The sequence below is a fragment of the Lonchura striata genome, chromosome 2 (genome assembly GCF_046129695.1).
Source record: "Lonchura striata isolate bLonStr1 chromosome 2, bLonStr1.mat, whole genome shotgun sequence".
Taxonomy (NCBI): Eukaryota; Metazoa; Chordata; class Aves; order Passeriformes; family Estrildidae; genus Lonchura; species Lonchura striata.
This window is the reverse complement of record NC_134604.1, coordinates 24,985,064-25,006,700: the sequence shown is the minus strand read 5'-3', so window position 1 is coordinate 25,006,700 and position 21,637 is coordinate 24,985,064. Positions and strand designations below refer to the sequence as shown.

General features: G+C 42.8%; 1 long non-coding RNA gene across 1 annotated transcript in view; it reads left to right on the top strand.

The window, feature by feature from the left end:
* The first annotated feature begins 2,874 nt into the window (after positions 1-2,874).
* Positions 2,875-21,637, top strand: part of LOC116183910 (uncharacterized) — a 71,181-nt gene continuing 52,418 nt past the window's right edge. Inside the window, exon 1 of the long non-coding RNA XR_004148622.2 lies at positions 2,875-2,937. This is a non-coding gene — a long non-coding RNA (uncharacterized LOC116183910). The remainder of the gene's footprint in view (positions 2,938-21,637) is intronic.

The following is a 21,637-nucleotide window of genomic DNA, read 5'->3' as shown; positions in this document are numbered from 1 at the left end:
CTGCCTCATTCTTAAGCTTTCAGAAGGTAGGCACTTGGTCCTGTGTCTGTTCAGAGGAAGCACCGTGACCTACACATCCGCCCCTGACCTTTAGCCTGATCAATAAAATTACAAATTGGTCTTTTCTTATCCTCGACACTTTAGTCATAAAATCCCTATTGAGATGGAATGAAACACTGAACTTTATGTCTAGGCATCATGAACATGTTTCGTAGCAGGGGAGAGACTGGCAGTATTTCAGCCATCATATACAACCCTCTTTCACTCTCTGTGCAGCAATCCCGTGTGTGATATTTGAAACCTGTAGAATGTAATTTTTGGTTCTATATTCACACAATTTCCCAACTATTCCATAACAGCTAGAACCCTAGTTTGCTTTAACAACACTTTTTTACTACCATGCGGGCTTTCCCCCTTTGGTGATGTTCAGGAGGAAGAAGGGAAGAGGCCTCATTTCTCTCAGACAGGAACAGAGATGGTTTTGGGAGAGAGTCAACAAAGCCAAGTAAGAGTGTAATGCTAGATGGGTGCACAGTTTTGGCTGGTATTTCTGTTGCCTGATGTTTTGTCCCTGCAGGGGACTGCCTGTAGTGGCAAGGAGCATGAGAGGACATGGGAGGGCACACACCAAGACTCTCATCTTCTTAAGACTGGCATGGTGTTGGCAGACCTAAGCTTGCATTTGCCCTTTGCAATATGCAATACTTGGGTCTGAAAAAGCATGTAATGGGTGGGGGTTTTATACCAACAGCCTTTATCATGAAATCAGAACATAGCTCTAAATGTGCTTGTTGTGTTACTTTACACCTCTTGCAGAGCAATTCGGAGGGAAGAAGGAGGTTGTACTGCACAGTTTTGTGCACAGCTTGAAAAATCTATTCCATCGTTACCATGAAATAGCTGTTGGAGCCACATGCTTTCTTCATGCTGGCAAGAGTGTTGTGTATTTAGCATGCTCAGCTGCTAGTGGGGTTGTAAACCATACTTTTTACTCAGCTGCAGTCCTGTGGGATGGCCTTGAATAACCTCCTGTGTCACATCAGGGCTTTTCACTGGTGAAATGAAACATGACTGTGAATCAGAGGAAAGAAGAAAATCCTAACAGACTCTTCTAATTCCTTTTGGATAGCCAGGCAATTTCTTTTGCCAGGAAGGCTTGCCATCATGCACATCCATCCACAAAACCCAGAAAGCCAGATCCAGTCAATAAGGTGGACCAGAAGATCAGGAGTCTTTGGGTTCTTGAAAGCCCAAAAGGAGTGGTATGAAAATAACAGCATCTCCTATGTGGCTCTTTGATGCTGCTGTGTGCTACCTAACACTGCTGAGTCTGCAAACAATTTTCTCTGCCTCAGCTTGCAGGAGAGCCCAGAAACACTGTGTTGGAATCACACAGCACATGTTCAAAGCAGGCAGGTGGCAGGTTCAAAGTGGAGCGAAGAAACAGCTCCTTTATGTAATGCACAGTTAAGCTCTGGAGTACCTTTTCTCAGGATTTAATGGGTGCTGGAACTTCATGTGAGTTTCAGAATTAATCCAGTACAATCCTGGAAGAAGCAAACATCAGAAGCTACATGATGCAGCTCTGCTGCTTGTATTGTACAGGAAGTTCTTAAGCCAAAACTCTCTGGAGACTGGAAGAATATACAGGGCAGAAGTTGCTATATGATAGTCCTGTTCTCTGCTCTTACCAAGGTACCACTGCTGGCCACTGTCAGTGAGGACTTGACTACACAGAATGGATGCCTCTGCTGTTGCTGGTTTTACATAATCTTACATAATGCAGGATGTAACTACATGTCTTCTAGGTTTACGTGCTTCCACACAGACAAACCCCACCTTCAGGAAATAGAGGCTTTTCCTAAAGAGACTTTTAGTGAAATCAGCTTTTAATGACACTGGATCCCTATATCTCATTCCAGAGATGGGACTTCCATCTTGACCCATTTATCCTTTATACAATTTGCTGGATGATCTTTGTGTCATACCAGAGATCAGGTCTTTATTATAATGCATGCTGCAGTACCTTATTTAAAAAGAAAAAGAGGAGTTGTTCTTCAGAAGAACTAGTTGCTGAAAAAAGAAGATAAACAGGACAAGAGACACAGCAGAACAGAGAGGGAGCACAAGTTGAGGAAAAGTTGGTCCCATTGGAATTGCTAAAAAACCAGTTCACATCTCTCAGCTCCCAAATAATGCCACACAAACCTCACATATGCCAACTGGTACAGACCCAGGCTCATTTTAAGCCCTACCTCAGAACACAATTTTTTTCTATTTTATTTTAAAATGCTTACTGATTTTATAGCTGAGTGCTCTTTCCTCTGGTGAAAAGCAGTGCTGTCTGACACAGGACAACAGCTCAGCTTTTGGTGGTGGTTATTGCTCTGCATTACTGAGACCATTTTCTTCCCTTTTGCTATGCCATTAAGGACTGAAAGGGGTGAACAGTTAGAGGATAATACACCATTAGGGACCAGCCCTAGCTGCACAATACGCTTCAAGTACACGGATATTCACCTTCCAATTTCATCTGTAGTCCATGCTCTGTAAAAGAATACCAGCACTGATACAACTGAGGCTTGCCCAGACATAAATTCTATTGGAAGGAGTGACATGAGTAGACCACCATGATTTTAGCAGAACCAGGATTTTTTTTTTTCATAGTCCAACTTCCCAATATGTTGTCTCATGTCATATTTGAGCATGGAACTTGAATAACGCCGTATGACATAAAATACTCTGCATACCAACAGATTTGTGCTGGACTTGATCTAGTCATTCTGACTTCTTTATTCATATGGTTGAGCTGTGCAAGAAATAAATATCTCTGGTACCAGATTTAGAAGGAGTGTATTTTATTGCAGACAAGAAGATATTATCTGCTCTGGTGGCAGTATGGGGGATTGATGGCAGTTTACAAAATGAAGAAACTCGGTATGTATGTGTTAATCTCTGATAGGCTTATCGCTGTACTAAACTGCTTCCATAAATCGTAGGCTTAATGCTGCTTTCAGGTACACCAACACACACCCAGTAACTCCTGGAGAATTTTAAGATAGATAAATTACAGCAAAATTTGATCCCTTGTAGTGTCAGTATTTTTTTAACGCTCATCTTTTCAATAGGTGGAACACATAAACACTCGAGATTGTCACCCAAAGTCAGCCTTGCTGGAAGGCAGCTGAAGATATCCACTGAATATAGCTAGGAGGGGCAGATTCCATAAACCCATTATATGGGTTGATTTATGTGTCATTCATTGTGCCTGGGCTTGAGGTGTATATTTGCCTTGTTTTTACAGTATATGGCTGGTCAACTCATAATGCATGTTGTACTCAAATCTGTGGATAAAATATTAAGTTCACAGAGGAAAAATAAGAACAGAATTTATACTTCATTCATTTTTTCGTGTCTGCTGTTTCTGCACTCTCAAAAATCAAAAAGCATTTATTGTATCCTAATCTACATCAAGCTGTCCTGAAGGAACATTCATTATTCTTTTATTGTCAGCAAAACACATTGAAACAAGGATATTAAACATCTGGCCAACATACATTTATGTGGCCCAAATGGCATATTCAAGTTCTAAAAATGTAAGAATTTCTTTGGAAACAAAAGTAGTTTTACCTCTGACTTGGGAGAGAAGCTAAAAAATATGAGCTGTATAAATAAAACAGTGTTCTCTACCTGAGACAATGTGTAGCATAAAATATTACCTGGGAAGTGCAAATTCCTGTCCTCTACCACTAATCTAATTTCAAGTCTAATGAGGGCACTTAGACTTAACTAATTTGCTGCTAAGCCGGGGTGATTGACAAAGAGACAAGCTTAAGACTACAGAGAAGACAAAAAATTATTATTGCCAAAAAAAACCCAAAAAAACTTAAAGAACAAAAAGAATAGAGATTTACAGAAGAAAAAAAATTTAAAAGGGCAAAAATGTGTGGCCATAAGACATGGGCTTGCTTTTACCCCAACAGAGAGGTCTCACCTATGGCTAGTAGTAGGACCAGAGAGGGAGATGTTGTTTGCAGAGGTGTCAGAGCAGACACAGCCCAGCTCCTGTGAGGCTGGTGTAAAAAAATAATGAAAATCTGGAAGGTAAGTTCCCAAACATCAGGTCACAACCCTAGTATCTCAAGGTTTTTCAGCCTCAGAGAATTTTCCTGCTGCCAGCACATTTTGGGAAAGAAAAGTGATTTTCTGCAGCAGCGGAAAAAGGCAAGAAAGGCTGAAAAGTGGGGGAGGGTGAGAAGGATCAGTGGCACTTTGGTTGTCATCAGTCTGATGCAAAGGATAGTAGATTTCAGGAGATGTGTGAACAAGAGAGGTTGGCAGTGAGATTTCAGATTTATAGGAGAAGACAGGTAATAGGCTCTGTCACCTCTCCTCCACATTTCTTACCATTTCTCCCTAATGCCCTTTACTCCTTTCTTACTCCTTGGAGTACATGGGCTCCATTGCTAATTTGCTATCTTCCCTAAACCCCACAATCCCTTCTCTCTACCTGAGCAGCCTTCTGCCTACACATAAGTCCTCCATCCCATCTATTACCCATCTGTATCCTATTCCACTCTTCAAAACAGCTCCTCCAGGTGGCAGAGATTGCTGTCATAGAAATGGAGGTACAGGGGCAGGGCTAGGAAGGTGGAAATGGTAGAGGAAGGAGAAGGGGGTACAAGTTCAGATGATGATTGCTGTTGATGTAAAGGGCAAAAAAGGCAGTGTGCAGATTGGGCCTCTCCAGCTAGGAGAGAAAAGGCACCTGGTTATCCTTCACGAAGGTTTGTCTTGTTACTGCTGCATGCCTCAGGGCAGTCTAAATCACTGTAGTATGCCAAGTCAATTGGGGATGGGCAGGGGCAGGTCTGCTCCTATCCAAAACACATGTGGGCATTGGAAGTCACATACCCTGTAGCAGCTGTGGGGGCTGCACCCTCCCTCCTGCCACAGGACCCCAAACCCTGGACAGAGCTGGCTGGCAGACATGCAGGGTGCCAGAGAGGGACACTGTGAGGAGTGCTGAACAGGGAAAGTAAGAGATGTGGATGCTGTGCCAGGTGGGGTAACTGGTTTGTCTCATGCATAACGTGCACCGGCTGGCAGGGCTGCCAAGCCCCTGCCCATCCAGGGATCAAAAAGGCACAGACAAAACACCACTCTGGAAGAAGACAAGGCTGAGAATGAGGTTAGAGTCACAACAGCCAGACATATAATTTCCATCATTCAAAACAGTTCTGCACCTTTATTCAACATGATAGTTAAGAAGCTTGGAAATAATCAGGAGGAAAAAAAATCTGTGACATTATGACAGAATTCAAACATCGATGGCTGCCTGCTAAAAAACATTGCCACTTGTTTTGTTGGGCAATGGAGGAAACCTTGTCTCTTTTCTTCTTCTGTTTTAAACTAAGATAACTACTTAATGTAATCTTTCAGATGCCTTGATAATTTGGCATTATAAGTTGATGTAAGTATGTGCCCATCTTACAAATTCAGCTGGTGTACTTTTCCATTCCAGAGTAACTAAATTATTGTAGTGTAATTATTGGAGTCCAGTTTTCAAAAGCCCTTATCAAATGGTTTAAAAACTTGCATCATACTTTCCAGAATACCTCCAGCACTTCTGACAGGAGATGTTCGTGAGTAGTGAGGGAATGGCTACTATATAAAGTAACACAAGTTTGATTTCTGTGGGACAAATTAAAAGAGGATTACAACAACAATAGCTATAATTATAGTAACAACATCATCAATAACAATGATAGGGTAGCACTCTTTTAGCTGAGCTCCCGTAACTACTGCAGTGATGCTGCTGCCCTCAGCTGCCCATCCTCCCCTGTGACAGAGCCTTGCTGTCACAGAAGCTGAGCCAGTGGAAGGGGATACGTGTCTGGGTGCTTGGCTGTCCCTACACACAAGGGACATGCAGGGCTGAGCTTTAGTACACATCTTCCAGTGCTGCTCCAGAGGTAACAGCCTCCAGCAGCGAGGTGGGCTGGACTGCAGGGCTGTCAGGGCAGTGCCCAGCACATGAAAATCGGAGCTGTTGTGAGAGGAATGAAGATGCCTGTGCCATGTTTGAATATATGTGTCCCTACCATGGGATTGCCACCCTGATGATGTCTGACAGGCTTTTCCATTGGGCAAGGCACATTTTTTGGCAAGGGGAAATAAGTATTTCCAGTGAAGCAAAATGAGTAACCTTTTGTTAACCAGTAAGAAGAACAATAGAAGCTTAAGAATTAAGTGATGCCTCCCCTGTTTCAGATCATAACCAGGTATCGGTGCAGAAATTGTTGCCCTGGGGCTGCTGTGTGTCCCCTGCTCCTGGGGTCAGCCATCACCCATGAGCTGAGGCCAAGCCCTGCCCATCCCTTTGCCTGCAAAATGTCCACAGCTCTTCCTGTCAGCTGCAAACAGCTGTTGCTAGGGAACTGCGAAAAGTCAAAAAGACAGCAAAGGATGAGGGGAGAGCAGCAGCAGAGGGATGGGCAGGCCGCAGCTGGTGAAGGGGGAGGTGAAGGGGGAAGGGAGGCAAGAGGGTCAAGAAAAAGGAAGAACTGAAGAGCCTGGGCTGGGAATTGATCCTCATCTTGCCACAGAGAAACAATTCCCTGTCCCTTAAGGACTGTGTTTTCTCATAATCACTAAATGGCTTCCCTTGATTTTGTTTGTGTTTGTGTGTGTGTGTTTGTTTTTAACCTCTCTAGGACAGAGGTAGAATATCTTTTTATTTAGTGTGCTTTTGCATTATACTGTTTTGTAATTAATTATCACCTCACCCTTCATCCCTTTTCTCTTTTAATTAAAAAATTGCCACTCTTCCTTCAATTTTCTTCACTTTTAAGGACTGTTGTTCTTTTCCACTGAAGCATTGCAATTGTAGATATACCTCATCTGGTAAAAGCAGCTGGAACTAAAACAACAGTTTTCGTATTTTGTCTTGAAATTTTCCTTCTTCCTGGAATTAATGGGGTGCTGACAGATGTTTTTTCTCTGGGAAACATCACGGTTATAAAGTTATTCACCACACAGTTACCTATGCTCCAGTCAAGATCTAAGGGCCTGTTTCAAAGCCAGCTGAACCCAGCAGCAGGTTGTCCCCGTGCAAAACTAACTTTGGATTAGGCCATATCACTACAAATCCCTGATGACTCATAGGTCATATGTAAGAAATCTTCATCTGGTGGAATTTGACTGCCCACTGAAGTGACTGAACAGGCTTAAAGCTGGTACAGGTCTCTTCATGGGACCAAACCACAGCTCAGACTCTGGCATTAAGTCCTCTCAACAGATGCCTCGACATCTCTGCCACTGCACTGTACTGAGTGGGTTGGAATGTGATTAAGTGATGGTGTTTGAATTAGGGTGGATTCTAATTGTGGGCAGTATGAAAGCTGTCTGAGCAAATACATCTAAATAAGGAACAAAATTATATAGTTCATTGCCAAACTGAAACAAGGAAACAAAATATTATTTGCAATTAAAAAAAAAATATTAGCAACATCATGTGGACAAAAAGGTTGGTAACAAGATATATATGGATAGAGTCATTAAAGAAAATAAAATAAGTTATGTGTGGAATTTCCAAACTCAACTGTGGTTGCAATACCTTCCAAAGAAAGCCATGACATATAGTAAAAAGCTGTTTTATTGGTTTCAAATACTGCAATGTATAATTGACTTATGGCAGGGGTGGGTTATGAGATAGGCAGTATTTCAGTTCCAAACATTTGGTCCAAAATCAGCCTTGGTTAGCAGTGATTGAATGTTATTAGTGTTTGATGGGTCTCTGGTGGAACCTGTGAAATGCGTCGGAGGTTTCAGCGCACTTCCTAGTGGACAGGTGCCCATACCACTAAAACCACAGCTCTTTGGAGCTCGTTACACTCACTCTCATTGGCAATCTCAGTGGAGAGGCTCACGGCTGAATGGAGCATGGAGCAGTCTCCATGCTGATATTTCTTCTCTGCCAGTCCTGTGCTGAGGCACTGTAAGGAAAATACAGGTCTCAATGGCTTGCTGTTCCTATCTATTTGTCAGAGCAAGGGAATATCTTTCTGCTTTTGGAGCAAATGTGATAAAGGAAGATTACTGAGCTTGCGAAAACCCATTCTTCCAGGAGAGGAACCAGGAAGGATTTAAACCCTACATTAGTGCTTGGTATCTTGTTCCAAATTTTTCATGCTTCAGGAAGAATAATTCTGTTTGTTGTGATCCTTATCAATCTTTTCTGAAGGACCAAAGGACCTTGACTGGGCTCTTCTGTAGCAGTTCTTTGTGACCAGTGGTACACTCATTGAGAGGCACGATTTACCTTAAGGAGGCACAGAATTAAATGGTTTGATAGGAACCATGTCATTTTCTACACTTGGAAAGCTCAGTCCATCCTCCTTATTCAGTGACTGGTGAGAGCACTGATTTCTGCAAATCAAGGCCTTGGCATATCAAGCTTGGTCTTTAGAGGCTATTCACACAGCTCCATAGCTCATGTTGCTTACTGACATTTACATTTTACATATTGCTTCCACCAAGCTGCTTCTTGGCAGGCTAATAAATCCACCTGGTTTTTGATGGCTGTTGGTCAGGCTGCTTCCCCCAGCCATTTCCAGGCCTTGTTCATTTCCCTCAGTGACCAGGCACTTTTTCTGCTTTGCTCCTGTATTCTCTGGCACTTGGCCTTGCAGTACCTGCCAGGGAGTTCAGCACCTGAATCTGTTTTTGTCCTAAGCAGACTATGGTGGGTGGCTTGTTCATTAACCTCTTAGCTGCCATAGGAGATATGAACTGCAGAAAGGCCTTGACAAAGACAGGGGATGAGACATGTTGAGAAGGTTGAGAAGGTAGAATTGCTGAGCAGCTACTGTGTAAGAAGCTTAGGAATTCCCTAATTGCTCTGAAATTCCTCAATAATTTATTCACCAGGGGCTGGATGCAACCAAAAGACACCTTCTGACTCTCAGTGGTACCTTTTAGAAAGAGAAGCATTTGCATGGAGAGGTACTGCATGCCAGACAAACTGGCCTTCTCTGTGCATTCTCCAGCCTCTTCCTGCATCATAAAGCAGCAAAATTTGTCTTTGAATCACCCCTCTGAAGGAATCTTCTCATTTTATTAATAATACAGGCCACATGGACAAATGGGTTTCCTAACCTAGGAAGCATTCATCTCATCCTAAGAGATGTCTCTAGTAGATGGAAGCAACATCATGTGTAGCCACTTGTGTCTCCCCACTGATTATGGAGAGACTCTGGACTTCACACTTACATGTCTGGATTTTAGGTTCAACAAACTTTGTGCTTGATGGTTTCAAGATGACAACAGGGGGGTTAAATGGTGGAATTTTAAGCCATTTGAAGTTACAGTTCTCTTCTTACAGTTTCAATATTTCCTGAATATAATTAATAGATCCCAGTATTATCCAGCAGGTAAATTTTGTCAGATATGATAAATGATGAACTAAAACAGAATACTACTTTTTGTGTTCAGAAGTGGTTCTCTGCAACCACAGAGACTGAGTAAGGTTTGAACTGGAAAGGAATAGAGTTAATGCTAATTGACTAGTGGTCTTTGTCCTGAGCAGGTGGAAAAGTGCAGCTGTGTTTGCTGCCAGTATGAGACAACAGCATGGTCAGTAGGGTATAAAGCAGTAAATGGCAAAAGATTTATTTGTGCTACCTAACAGACTGAATAACAGAAGGACAATGGTTTGATCAGATGTTGTAGAGGTGAGGGCTCCTGCATCAAGAACAGCAAAGCCTTAACCAAAGAAATGGCAACTGGAGAGGAATTGGACAGGCCCTCCAGAATGCCAGTGCTGACAACGCAATATTTTGTAACAGGGAGGATCGGTGAGGCAGAGCCTCAGCCAAACAATTGAGCATAATTCACTGAAAGTAACATTTTCTCAGTGGCCTTTCATGTGCAGAGACCAATATCAGAGAATATATGAAGAAATTGTAAGAAGAGCTTTGCAAATTTCAAACAGAAATGCCACTTCTTGACACCCTGAAGGAAGAATTCTGTATATCTACACAGTACTCTTCACCCCACATCAGTTTGCTTGGATTGGGTTTTTTTTAGTAAGAGAAGCATTTGCTTTTAAAGAATTCCCCTTTCACTGCATACAGATATTTTCAGCTGTAATTTCTTTTTTCTCCTGTGTTGAACGTTTCTCCCATTATCTGTACCTCCTCACCTATCCATTCAAGATGGGTTCTTCTAGCAAGCAGATTCACATCATCTAAATTTCAGTTTCCCTCCTGTGATGAGGAGATGGAAAGCTCAACATAAGCAGCATCAAAAGCAGTAGTTTTATTTCCTTTATTTCCCTGGAGAAAATTCGACTTCAGTTTTGAGGACTTCTGGCTTTTGTGGTCTCCTTTTAACTGTTCTTCATATTGCAGTATCAATTGAATGTTTTGGGAAGGAAAACCCTGGAAGTGAAGTCTGTGGGTATTTAAAATATAAATGTATTTATTTCAGACACAGTCATGAAAGGCATCTTGTTTGGTTGGTTTTTAATGCAGAACCAGAACAGGAAAATGCAGTTAGGATGCAGTGGTGTCAAATTCTGTGGTAGTGATGTGGCTTGACACATTAGCTAGTGCTGCAGTGTAATAGGAATGGAACTCTTAAGCAAAACAGCTGGCACTGACAATCTGATGTCCACATTTACATGTTTTGGGGAGTTTAAGTTGGTTTAGCTATAGTCTGGCCCCATGGGTTGAATGCCTGTTAGCAGATATATTTCCAGAACAAGAGTTTCCATTTAAATGGGAAAATAAACTAAATGGGGACAATGGGGATGTTTACTTCAGAAGTGCACCTTTGCACCAAAATAAAATGCTAATTCAGACTCACAATACCTGGCCAGAAGTGTTCCTCTACTTTTATAACACAGAAGGAGTGATGTTCATTTCCTCCAAGAAAAAGAGTGTTATTAGCCACAGTCCATTTATCTGCTCAAGTGCAATGTGCTGGCAATTGAGGATGAATGCTGCATGCTTAGAACCATTAACACTTGGAAAGCATATAGAAATGCCCTAAAAAGAAACATACCCTATGTTAACTATACTCTGTGCTTTAATGATCCACCCACGTCCAAATGTTGCCTCCCTCTTTTTTAATCCTTCTTTGGCCGTGTGCCACGTTCACTTGAAAAAAGTAGCTTTTTCCTTTGAATTATGTGTGGTTGAGAGCCCCTCACTAAATGCTGAGAACCCTCTATGCCTGCTGACTCTGGTGAAAACTGATGGCACTCAATACTCTGTAAAGAGCACAGTCTCCTGCCTGTTAGCAAAGGATGTGGAGGGCAAATGGCTGTGTGGGTGTGAGCACGTCTACAGGGAAAAGAGGAAGCAGCTGTGTGTGAGAAAAAAAGAATGACCAAGGGAAAGAGTTGTGTGTATGTGATAGGAGGAGACTAATACAGTTAAAATTGAAGTGATAAATCATACCTGAGATCTCTCTTGAGACCTGTAAATAGGAAACTGAAAAGCATTTCCTTCTATTTATTTTATAAGTGCTATAAACTTTATCAGCTTTTAGTATTGGAGACTCGTGCAATATTTATGGGTGGTTTACTTTAGAAGTTATTCAGCGGTTAGCGTCAGGAGGCTAATGAAAAAGAAAATTGGGATGGGTAAAGGAAAAAGGGCTTTTCCTACAGCCCCATAATAACAAATGCATCACATCTGAGTTGCTTTAGCCCTCTTCCCAATATCTTTTGCTCCTGTATTTCTCTAGCAAATACCTACCCTGAGCTTCACAGCTCCACAGGGGATCACAAAGAGCATCACTTATTGGTAAAACTGAGGACAAAACTTATTCAGGAATTCCTATGAGGTGAATCACAGAAGAAGGAGATTGCACAGTACGACTTGCAAAAAGGAGAGGGTTTAAGAGGTCTCAATAGATTAAAACATGTGAAAGTCCTTCAAATGGAACGGAATCCATGATCAGCCTCAAGTAGTCTTCAGTTGCAATATGGAGGAAGGCTACTGTGGGAACATCCTCTTACACTGGATAAGCTGATGGCAGTATTTTTGAACTGATTTTGCTCTAAACAAAATAAACAAGCTTCTCATCCCTCAAAGAACTTCACACCAATCCATTCCAAATGTCTGTTTCTCAATGTCTGGAAACATTATTCAATTTCCCACACTTATGCAGTTTCATAAGTGGCTTATTTATGTTGTGTTCTTTCAAATGGAGACAACAGCTGTGTTCAAAGTTTGGGGTTTCAAAAAAAGAAAAGAAATCTCTTCAAATTTATATCTGAATGAAACAGCTTTCCAGAACTTACTGCTGTGTAGAATCTCCTTTAAGAAAAAGTTGCAGATTGTTCACATAAGGAAATGGGAACATAAGAGATTGCTGGGCTTAGTTATATGACGGAATTCCCCCAAAAAAGCTGTGAACACAAGACTATATTAAACAGAGAGCATATCTTGTGGGTAAGAGAGGAGGCTCTGTCCCAGCTGGAAAAAGCACTGGCACCAAAAATGGCATGAGCAAAGCACAGGGGCTCTTTGTTGCTCAATTGTTTCTGTACACAGCCATGGGGTGAAAACTGGACTCAGAAGAGAACATGACAGAGGGCAGTTCACACATCTCAAACATGAGATGTTTGCTCAGTCTCCTCACCTTATCAAGGAGGGGACCAAGAGATGACTAACTTATTTGTAAACACATCAAGAGAATTGTCCATTGCTTATGAGGCATTAGTATGGCAGAGAAAAACAAACCAACAAATCCTAACATTAAGCTAGACACAGACAAATTCACACAAGAAATAGGACCTGGTTCTTTTTCTTTTTTTAACAAATCTAAGAATGGAGTACAAAAGTAGGCTGACCTTGGCACATTTTTGAAATCCTCAAATCAAGATCAGATGCCTTACTGGACGATGCATTATTTTAAGCACACACAAGTTATTGGACTCATTACTGAAACAGCTGGATAAATGTCTCTGACATGCGTCACATTAGATGATAGTATGTTATTCCCTTCTGTCCCTTAAATTGTAAGTTTGTGAGTGAAGAAATTACTTAATCCTGCAAATGTAAAACATTGCCTTTATTGTTTGACTGCAAAGACATGTTAAAAAATGAAACAAACAAAAACAAACAAACAAAACAAAAACCCCCAACCAAACACAAAACCAAGTGATCCTTGTATAAAGTGATGTTATAGGGAATATGGTATTTTACCTATGGCTTGACTGTATAGTACAAGTAAAATTTTGGCCAATGGGAAATATGCCTTGAACTTCAAAAGGATGAGGTTTAAAATGCCTCTGCCAGCAAATGTCCATTGTTGTCCCAGATCTGAGAAATTTCCAACTATTCTTCAAGTAAATTCAGGCATGCACTGCCTGCTTGTCTCCTAGAGTCAGATGGACTAAGAGCAAGTTTTGTGGAAATCCTTCAGAGAGCCCAGGAACAAATATTCAAGGATGGTCTTTCAGTAACCTTTTTTTACTATCTCACAGGTTTCTGCTGTTATTGACCCTAGAGAAGACTTTGACTGCATTATTTTTAAACAACCATTTTACAGATTAATTTTTATTTACTTGGATAGGATTTATCAAAAGAGCTGAGAGAAAAAATTCTGTAGAGTAAATAAACAATATGTCTCTCCTAGGATTTTATGTCTAGACCAGACAGTAGGTTATGAAATAATAAAAGAGAGAAAGAGGAGGAAAAGAAGGAGTTGTCAAAGGGGATAGAGGCAGTGTTATACCTAGAAAAGGCTAAAAGAAAAATAATGATGACCTATGGTTCACCTGTTATAAGACAAAGGTTCAGAGAGGGGAAAATGCCTGAGTTACTGGGAAAAAATTATTAAATTATTCTCCTTTTTACTGGCCTAAGGTAAACGTGAGTGAATATGCTACTCTTCAAGCCAGATTCAGGACAGTGATGAGGAACAGTCCTTTCCAGAAAACAGTTTTAGCCACAACATAAAAAATTATCTGCTAGAAGATTAAATCAATAAAGGGCAGTTTTCATAAGTGTAGTATATTCATGTCATTTAATGAAATAAGATGAAGCAAATCTCTTGCATATTATGCCTTTTAATTGACAGGAAAGTTCTCACCTTCGATGCAGGGAGTGATATTGTTTAACTTAAGAGTTGTGTTTTACTTTTCATCAATGACTTGGTTGAAGGAGCAGATGCCTCCTCAGCAAATGCAGTGGCGACACAAAGCTGGGAGCAATGGCTGATATCTGTAAGGGCTTCAGAGCCCTTCAGAAGGACCTTGACATGGTGGAGAGATGAGCAGAGAGGAACCTCCTGAAATTCAGCAAATGCATGGTCCTGCACATGTGGAAGAAAAACCCCCTGCACCAGCACAGGCTGAGGGCTGAGCTGCTGGAAAGAGCTCTGTGGAGAAGGACCTGGGAGTCCTCATGGACAACAAGCTGTCTGTGAGCCAGCAGTGCCCTGGGGGACAGGAAGGCCAATGGGATCCTGGGCTGCATCAGGAAGAGAGTTGCCAGCAGGTCCAGGGAGGTGATCCTGCCCCTCTGCCCAGCCCTGGTGAGGCACATCTGCAGTGCTGTGTCCAGTTCTGGGCTCCTCAGGACAGGAGGGATATGGAGCTCCTGGAGCCGGTGCAGCACAGAGTGCACAGATGATTAAGGGACTGGAGCAGCCCTCTTAGGAAAGGCTGAGGGAGATGGGCCTGTTCAGCCTCTGTTGCAGATGATAGATAAATATGATTGTTCATAAATGATACATCGAGATGAGAACAGTTCTCCCAGCTAGCCGGATGACACCCCTGCCTTTGGATGGGTCCTGGGGTGAAATGGACTGTTCCATTCCACCCCCCAAAATATGTATGGTTCACCCCACACCTCTGTACCCTTCCCTAAAACATCAGTGTCTGTAACCCCATTGGATATGCCTTATCCCAACCCACCTAGGAGCCCCTGATAAGGGGGCTCCGAGGGGCCATGCGGCCTCTTGGAACCTCTTCCCCTCTCTTGGAACCTCTTTCCCCCTCTTGGAACCTCCTCCCCTCCTGGGGTTTCCCCTCTCCTAAACCCTTCTTTTGTCTCTCGCCTCCCCCAACCTCTGAGGCCTGGCCACGTGCTGCGTCTGGGAGCACGAGGCAGGACCTTCTGCACCCCCAATAAACCTCTTTCCCCAAGAGCAAACTTCAGAGATCTCTGCCTCCATTCATCCACACTGTGCTGGAGCGTGGTATTTTTCTTCAAGCCTCCAGAAGAGATGACAGAGGGGACCTCGCCAATGTCTGTCAGTATCTGAAGGGAGGCTGTCAGGGGGATGGAGCCAGGCTCTGCTCAGTGGTGCTGAGCTGTGGGAATCCAGGGCTTCCCTTTGGCTGCCCTGGAAGGCCTGGGACCCTGGCAGGGGGTCAGGAACCCCCCTGGACAGAGCCCCCAGAGACACTGTCTCTGATCTCTGTCCATGGAAAAGTGTTTTCAATCTTACAGGATGAATTACAAGCTCTGAATGTTTGATATAAGTAATAATTAAGCGTGGCACAGGTGCAAAAGTAAAATTTTAGGATTCTAGATTAGGGGTTCAGAGGGCACAAGATGGAGGAAATTGGGTGTGTCTTGTCCTTTTTCTCCTTCTTCATGCCCTCCATGTTTCACTGTAGTGTTGGCATTTTTCTATTGGTTTAGGCTGGGGACACACTGTTCAACGTAGGTGACAGATATTGGCACATTATTGTAAATACAGCACAGGTAGTTTCTGGTATTTAATGTTTGTAACATCCCACTGAGGGCAGAGCCCCACACGCTGCCCTGCAGGACAGAGCTGCGGCAGGGCAGCAGAACATGTTAGAGATAAGCAAGAATAAACAACCTTTAAAACAGCACAGACCAATTATGACTTCTTCTTTGGCAATGGGGCAGAAAGACAGAGACTTTTTACAATCTCAGAATCATCAGTACCTCAGACTCCGACACTGAACAATGGGACAAGAGACAATGTGCAGACACTGATGCTCAGAAATTCCACCTGAACATGAGGAACAACTTTACTGTGCAGGTGACAGAGCACTGGAACAGATTGCCCAGAGATGTTGTGGTGTCTCCCTCACTGGAGCTATTCCAGACCATCTGGACACACTCCTGTGCCATGTGCTCTGGGATGACCCTGATTAAGTTGTGAGGTTGGAGCAGATGACCCACTGTGGTTCCCTGCAACCCACCCAGTCTGTGATTTTGTGATGTTAAGGAGTAAAGATTTTTTTATTTCAGTTCCCATATGATGTAGTAAGACCTGTGCACATCCAGACTCAGGAGCTGTTCTTCCTGTTTGTTTTCATACTGAAAAATAAACAATCAGAAGAAAACATACAGGAGTTGTACTTTGTTTAGATGCCAACACCATACCAGAGAAGTCCAGCTGGCAGTCTGAAGACCAGAAACAGCTTTCCTTCAAGCCCACTGTGTATCCTCCGAGGAGGTAGGAAACAGCTGCCTGGGAAGCACAGTTGAACCTAAAAATCAAACATCTCCCCCCATGACTGTGAAAAATTTGATGGTTAGAGCTGAACATGCAAGAGGGGATGGTACTGGCATCAAGCCTTCTTCTTTGTTCATAGACTTCTACCAGCAACCTAGGAGTTTCTCTGAGAGACCGTGGAAGATTTCTGTGATCTCACCCTACCAGCTGTGGAAGTAGGTGGTCCGTTCTGCTAAGGGGTTTTATAATATTGAGGAAAACCTTGAAGTACAAGCCAAGATCCTTCCTCCCCAACAAAAAAAAAAAAAAATCTAACTACAAGAAAACAAACAAATAAAAACAAGTTAACAAACAAAAAATAGCATGAACTACACCAAAGACAACTGAGTAAAGACTAATTATTTGCCTTTTCACTGACAGGTAGTGTGGTAGATTTTATCTTAAAAAAACCCTTGTGAGTGTGTGCCTGACCATGACATTTTACAAAGGAATGTGTAGCTGTTTGTCAATGCAGCCATGTACCTTCAGAGAAAAATAACTATTGCTTTGTAGTAAAGCAAATAGCACCATAAACTCTTCTACTACTGAGGCACAGGTTCCTAGCCATCTTAATCCTGTATCTCATGGAAACTAAGAAGTATTTTTCACACCTTGGATACCTTTAGGGGGTCTCTCTAGTGTAGAGTTTCTGATGGCTAATAAGGGTTGAGCTCCCATTGTTGTCCTTTCCTTTTTGAGACACTGAGATGATCTTTGAGTGAACAAAGTGAACAAAGCTTGTCTTTGAGACCTGCCATCCTCATAAAAGAGCCAGTGGGACCAAGAGCTATCTGAAAAAAAAAAAAAAGGCAAAGACAGGAGCAAGAAAAACTAAGAGTAAGTCACTGGAGACCAGGGTGTGTTTGGATGCTTTACAACAGGCTGCAGGGTGTAAACTGCAGACTGCCCATGACACAGGTTCTTCAAGTGTCCCTAGAAGAGTGCGGGTGCAGTTCACAGACAGCAAAGCTGTAGAGGTCCACTCTGCTGCTGTCTTGAAGTAATCTTTGCCAGTTCAATGGGCAGGTAAATCCATCCAGGAAAGGCTTATCCATGAAAAAGAAGATGAAAATTACTTTGAAGAGCTAGAATGGGACCTGCTGTGATGGGAGAAGTGTCAGTAGAGGTGACAATGGCTTTCTCACCAGGTGACAAGACCATAAATGTCAATGGACATTTCATTAGAGTGAAGGAAGAAAAGTACAGACACATAATAAAAGGCACAATGCTGACAACAGCTTCTCCTTAGCAAACATTTCTGGCCCACTCCTCTGTCATACACACAAAATTTATTGCCACTCTGCAATGCATTAACCCTTACTATATTAGCTAGGGCCCAGGGAATAGCCATTTCCATGCAAGCTATGTCCAGCCATAGGAAGAAGACTTGGCTGCAGAGAGAAGGCTAATCATATCCTGCCCATTCTGCCTGAAATCCCTCTTTGTCTGCTTACCCAGCATGATCCAATTGCTCCTCCCCACACCTGCTGTTATATTCTACAAGCCTAGAACACACTCTGTACACAGAAAATGTGTTTCTGGTCCTCACAGCCAGTCTCTCATTGCATGTGTTGATAACATGCTGGCTTCCTCAACTTCCAGCTCTACTTTTCACCTCTGCCTGATACTAGATCAGGGTGGGCCTTGAGCAATTTCTCAGGAACTGTACTGCAAAGAAGGATACCAAGTGAGGGAATTTGCTTGTAGCCCACAGCAGACCTCATAGCCTAAAGGCAACCATGCTGTAAGCAGGCAAAGATCCACAGACTTGGGGACTCTTGATATTTGGAACAAAGAAAATCTTTCCCCACCAGCTTTTCTTTGGATTAATTGCAACCACTCCTATTTTTTTCTTGATGCCCTCCTGGAAGATCTTCAGGTGTGCAGTACCTTCTTTAGAAAGTCTATTCCAGTTTGTGTTCATTGCTTCTTTTTTTCAGCTTCCCCCTCCTCTCCGGGGACTTCTCATCTCCCCCTCTCCTGCTGCTCTGGGGAAATGCTAAAGCTAGCTGCTAATTAAAGTGGTTGCAATTCCCCACTGGCACAGTGGCACCAGGGTCTGAAACCATCCTGTGTCTGTGTCCCCTAGACACAGCCTGGCCATGCTCACTCCTCCTGTCACAGACTTTCCCATACTGGCTCCAGCAGGTTTCTTCTGTGTTTTCTCATTGGTGCTAATCTCTTTCCAGTGCTGCAGGCAGGGGGTTGGAAGGTCACTCCACAGATAAAGTGAAGATCTCCCCGCCCTGGAAACAATGAAAGGAAAAAAGCTGTGGGAGACAAGATGAAGGACTAAAGCAAAGATACAACTCTGTCTTGTGCTGTGTCCACAACAACAGCATTTTCATTTGATTTTTTCTGTTGTCCTTTGTGGAGGTCCAACACACAGAATAGTGCCTGCCACCCAAACAACACAAACATGTAACCCTCTTACTGCCCAGATCAGCGAATTGCAGGAGCCATGTCAGCATGCACACAATGTATGGCTGGCCCCACAAAGCAACAAAAGTTAAAAACTGGCCCATGTTTCTCCCCACACATGTTCTGCCCGCCACATCCACATCCACAGCTGTGGCCCTCACTAGTGCAGCATAGAAGCATGAGAGCATCTTTTGTGCAGCACTGAAATGCTGTCACTGAGCTGCAGCATCACTTGTCATTCACAGCCACCAAACAGAGCTCACGTTGTGTGACTGCACACACCACTTCTGCAGCCACTGCTCACCATGATAGTGTTGTCTTAAGTTTTAGCTTTCATATTTTTCAGATTCTGTGCTGCCTAGGTGTGTAGTTCTGAGCTTCATATTAAGTATTGGTAAGCTCTTTTCACAGAGGAGGTAGACAAAACAATTCCTTGTCTAACTTGGGACCAAGGACAATTGTTACAAATTTCAGGCCCAAGAGCATAAACAATGGTGTACTGAAGAGAGAAAACAAGAAGGATGGGACATCATGATCTGAATTGGACAATTAACCCAAAAATGCAAATAGACCAAAACTTATAAAAGTGTGAGACCTCATGACCACTTGCCCATTTTGTGGCCATTTTAGGTTCATCCTGGGTGTAGCCCTGGCCAGGCTCTTGTACTGCCCAAGGTGTATCCATTGAGGCCTTTTAATAAATGCCTACTTTAACTTTGTCTAGCCTCTGTTCTAGGCCAGCCTTCTCAAGGCATGAACAGTACTATTACTCTGGCTAGAAATGTCCACCTCAAGCATCTCTTGGAACAGGGAGACTCTTTATGTTCATCTGGAGAAGACTTTGTAGCTGCATCATATACCAGCATCATCTTTATTAGAACTAGCCCAGGCAATGCAGCAGAGGCACTGCAGTGTTTAACCACAGTGGACATCTCTTCACCTGGCATGTGATACCTTACAGTCCCTGTCAGGAACTGGAGGTGCTCCTCTGTTAGGTGGGAGCAGGCAACACAGGCTTCAAGACCCAGAGCTGCACCTCAGTTCTCTGAACTAAGCAAAACTCAGCTACAGAATCACACAATTTGCTTAGAAAAAACCTCTGAGATCCTCAAGTCCAGTCTATCTCTGAACATCAGCATGTCAACAGGACCACAGCACTGAGTCCCATGTCCAGCCTTTTCTTAAACACCTCCAGGGATGGTGACTCCACCACTTCCTTGGGCAGTCCATTCCAATGTCTATTCACCCCTTTCTGTGAAGAAATTCTTCCTAATGTCCAGCCTGAACCTCCCCCTGACTATGTCCTCCCATCCTGTCACTAGTAGCTTGGTAGAAAAGGGACACCCCTACCTGGTCTCAACCTCTTTTCAGGTAGTTGCAGAGAGCGATAATGTCACTCCTGAGCCTCCTCTCCTTTGTCTACATAGAGATGTCTATCCATAAACTTCAGAATATATACCCAGCATCTGTGTTTCAAACCTTCTATGTAAACCATCATCAGACTCAATTAAATAAGCACAGACTTGTTCAAAATCATGCTCATACACAAATATATGTGTACAAGATATATCTCTCTCATCAGTCACACACACAATACACAAATGTACACATGGATCCAACTGGAAAAAAGTGCAGAATCAAATAACTGTTTTCTGAAGGTACCAAGGATATACCTGACAACCATTCAAATGACTTATGTGGAGATACAAAAAATGCAGTGGTAGGAATATTTCATGCAGTAATGTTTTCCAAAGAACATGAGAGACTGAAGAACATGATCGTCATTTATAATATAAGGCAGAACATCTTGCATAGCCAGTTCAAAGCCCTTTGTTGATGCAAATGAAGTTCAACTTTGCCACCTTATGGAGAAGTAGCATGGACGGGCTCTCTCTGCCTGGGGATGGCAAGCAGAGGGCAAAAGGAAAGCTGGGAGAGCTCCACCCTCAGGGTGATGCCAGGGGAGCAAGAGGAAGATGGGCAGCAGCCACTGCTCCAAGGGAGACAACGCACACCCAGTCACAGCCACTGGCTCACCCACATCAACCTGCATGCGTGGCAGCACCTGTCTCAGTGGCTCTGACACAGAAAAGAAGGCAGAGGAGCAGTGACTGTTCTGCTGCCACCAGCAGCCTGCTGCCCTGGGCAACTGCCTGTGTAAGCTGCGCTTAAAGCTGGCACTAATCATGCTGGCCTTGATAAAGTTTAGGCTGAGGGGACTTGGCTGCTTTGGACATTGTTACCCTGTATTTTTCTTTCAGCTATGACAGACAGTCAGGCAAGGAAACAAATAAAAACATTATCACTGAAGTTGCCCAGAAGCTTCCATTCAATATGCAAGAAATTGATATGGGAAAGTTAAAACAGCTGCTTGGAGATTCAGTTTTAACAACATCAGAAATTTACTGTCAGGTGTTTGAATTGAAAATCTCAATGAAAAGAAAGAAATTGAAGAATAACATAGTCAAAAGTTTAAATGAAAAGGTTTGATTTTTGATTATTGCAAACCAAACCATTTTATGCCAAAATACTCTAATTGACAATAAAATAATATTTTTGAGTTTGAAGAGCCATTTTTTTTTGAACTTGAAGTAGTTTATGGGAAATGCCTTATGCTCCTATTTCATGTTACCTCATGGGATCTTCAGGAAGATTTCCTATCCCATGTCAATCCGAGAGATTCCATTGCCATCACAGCTGTGTGCCACAGTCACCATGA